Genomic DNA, 3,646 nt, shown 5'->3' with positions numbered 1-3,646 from the left:
AAGGCGGGGGCATTTTTTCTTTCCGGTGAAGCCTAAACAAGCTCAGACCTGCAGGCAGGCAGCTGCAGCTGTGGTTTTGCTGCAGTCTGGGAACAGCAGCTCCAGTGCGGGGCACTCCTGGGTCTTCAATGTGCACCAGGGAGGAAAGGCTGGATGCCGGACCCCAGTCTTACGGCTGGCTCAGCTGAGAGTGTGTCTGGCAGGTGCGGGCAGAAGCCAAGTCTGAGGTCTGAGATGCGGGATGTGAAGAAGAGGGAGATAAAGCCTAGTTGGCCCTCAGGAAATCTCCCAGTCCCAGGCCGCACCCTTCAGGAAACCTCCTAGCCCAGTTTTATCTTTCAGGCATGCACCTCTCTCATTTTGCTGCTGCTTGTCCAGTATGATCCAAAGCCCTTGAGACCAATGCACTTTTCTGTGTTATCCCACGAAGGTGATCTGCCATGTGAGAACCTCCCAAACTTCTTTCTGACTACAAGCCAGAGAATCAAGAGTCTTGTCACCAGCACCACAGAGCTAGGGCAATGACAGAACCATTGCCCTATGCCACATACCAAATGAGTACTAAGCACCTGCCCCATGGTGTGGCTGGGATCTGCTATTTCCTGAAGCAACATGTCCTGAACATCAGCTGATTGACGTTGCTTCCCTAAAAGGCTTGAGTATGGCAAATGCCGTCATCACATATTGAAGGGGCATGTCCATTAGGACGGTTTCCCTCGTCCTATAACAGAGGGTCTTGCAACCTTGTCACACAGTGGTGACAAACACAGAAGGAACAACTAGGTCCAAGGGCATCACAGAGGAGATGGAAAGAGGAACTGAATACTAGCTCTGCTCCTCACTAATCTGCCTTGTAAGCTGGTGATGGAAGCCCTTGAGCCTCAGTTTACTCATGCATAAAATGAGTCTCAGCAGTGCTGGTAGGATTAAGTTAATCTCAGCCTCTGCATCAGGGGTCAGCCGACTACAGCCCCCTGGTATCTGTCTTGCTGTTTGCTTTTGTATGCCCCTCAAGCACAGAATTGCTTTTTCATTTTTAAATGGCTGGGAAGAATCAAGAGAAGATAAATATTTCACCATACATGAAATATAATTCTACCTAATTCAAATTTCAGAATCCATAATAAAGTGTTACTGGGACATAGCCATGCCCATTGATTTACGTATTGCTCATGGTTGTTTGTGAACTACGATGGCAGAATTGAGTGGTTTTGACAGAGACCAGGTGGCCCGCAAAGACTAAAATATTTACTGTTTGGCCATTTACAGAAAAAGGTTTTCCAACCCATCATCTAATAGTCCAGCAGAGAGCAGAATGTTAATAAGCATTGCTATCCCTTCTCCTTGGGGCCTCATCATCTGCTTTTTAAGTCCTCTCTGCCAGGCACTTTTTTTTTGTCATATTTAAAAGAAAGGGTCTTCACAATGATTATCACTGCTTTGAGAGGGTGGAAGAAGAGGGAGAGCCTTCCTCATTGTGATCATCAGGCTTCAAGTTGGAAGACCAAATTGCAGAGGTTAGATCTTCATTCTGCCATCAACTGGTGGTGTGACCTGGAGTAAGTCACTTCACCTCTCTGAGCCTCAGTTTCCCTCACCTATAAAATAGGATAATGATAATTGCTAATGTTTACATATCACTTGCTGCATGCTAGACATTGTTCCAATCACTTACATCAGTAGTTTATTTAATCATAGCAGCTCTCTGAGGTAAGTACTATCATCACCCCACTTATGGGCAAAGAAAACTAAGGCACAGGGAGGTTATGTGGGTGGCCCCGGGTTTCATAGCTAGTCAGAGATGGGATTCAAACTCAGTCTGGCTTCATCACTTGGGTGCTTAAACAACTACATTCTAGAGCCCAGCATACTTCATAGACCTACTGCGGGATTCAACAGATATAAGGAATTGGAACCCTTTTTAAATTTATTTTTTTAATTGACAAGTAAACTTTATGATTACAGCATGATGTTTTGGTGTTTGTATACATTGTGGAATGGCTAAGTCAAGCTATTTAACATAGGCTTTGTCTCACACACTTACTTTTTGTGGTGAGAACACTTAAAATCTACTCTCTCAGCAGCTTTCAAATATACAATATATTGCTATTAACTATAGTCACCGTATTGTAAAATAGATCTCTTCAACTTATTCATGTTGTCTCACTGAAACTTCATGTCCTTAGACCAATATTTCCCCCAATCCTCCCAGCCCCCAGTCTCTGGTAACCCCATTTCATTTTGTATTTCTATGAGTTCAACACTTTTCTTAGATTAGACTTTGAGTGAGGTCATACGGCATTTGTCTTTCTGTAGCCTGGTTTATTTCACTTAATATAATGTCATCTAGGTTAATCCATGCTGTTTCAAATGAAAAGATTTTCTTCTTTTTTAAGGCTGCTGTGTATTTCATTATGTATATGTACCATATTTTAAAAACCCATCCATGAGTCTCCATGGATACTCAGGTTGATTCCAAACCTTGGCTATTGTGAATACTGCCGCAGTGAACATGGGAGTGCAGATAGCTCTGACTGATTTCATATTTTTTGATATATATGCAGTGGTGGGATGCTGAATCTTGTGGCCACTCTATTTTTAATGTTTTGAGGATTCTTCATACATTTTTCAGGAGTCTGAACACTTTTTAGTGACCTGTCAAGGTCTATAGCTATGTAAACTTTTTTCATCTTGAATGAAGAAGGATCAAGTTTTCAAATCCCTTACTAATGGTGGCATTTCCGACAGTGTGGCAGCATCTGAATGGAGAGGCGACATTTTTGCAGCAAGTCCTGCTTGCGTGGGTTCTATTTCTTCACTCTCCAGGGGTAAGAGAAAAACAAACAAACAAATCTGCCCTCCTCCCAAAACCAAAGCAATGTCTTATTAAGATCTGTTCTTAGTCAAATATTTGATGGATAAACAGGAGCCACCTTTCTCCTTATGTGGTCAGGAAGCTGGTGACACCTTCCCACCTTGGCTTTGGGTCTCCTCCCAGTCACTGCTCCCATACCATCTTGGTGAGATGGCCATCAGACAGCCCATGCTCCTCAGCCAGGTGTGCTGGTCTTGGCTCTGCTCGGCCCCAAGTTTAACTGAAGCCAAATGCTTCCAGTAGTTTCATTTCTATGCATCCCTGAAACTGTGGCTAAGTTCAGCCAGCCCCCTGCACACGTCTTTTTGGAAGAAACCTGAAACGGGTTGCTCACCCCCCTCCGCCCCCTGCCCCCCGCCCCCATCACCTGCTGGTCCTGCTCCTCCATGTCTCTCAGGCTGGATGAGGCACACCTTTCTGTGGAAGCCGTTTCTGGCTCTCCCTCCAGTCCAGTCCTCATTATTTCTTCTGTACATTAGCATTTGGGCAATAATTGAGTGTTAAGTGTTGGGGCAGGCTCTGTCTTGCTTTTTCGTCTAATTGATCCACTTGAGAATGTCTTGCCTGTGCTACAAGCTCCTGTGTGGCTGGGAGGGTGGGGAGGTGGTACTAAGGACACAACATGCATGGCAGAGGGTTAAGAGCTTGAGCTGTGAGGTCGAAATCCCTCTCTCTTGTCCTACTGTGGGATCTTGAGCAAGTTACTTAACCTTTCTTAGCCTCTGTTTTCTCATGGGCAAAGTGGAGACAGCGCCTACCTTGTAGGGTTGT

This window comes from Pan paniscus, chromosome 9 (assembly GCF_029289425.2).
Source record: "Pan paniscus chromosome 9, NHGRI_mPanPan1-v2.0_pri, whole genome shotgun sequence".
NCBI classification, from domain to species: domain Eukaryota; kingdom Metazoa; phylum Chordata; class Mammalia; order Primates; family Hominidae; genus Pan; species Pan paniscus.
Note: the sequence above shows the minus strand (reverse complement) of the source record.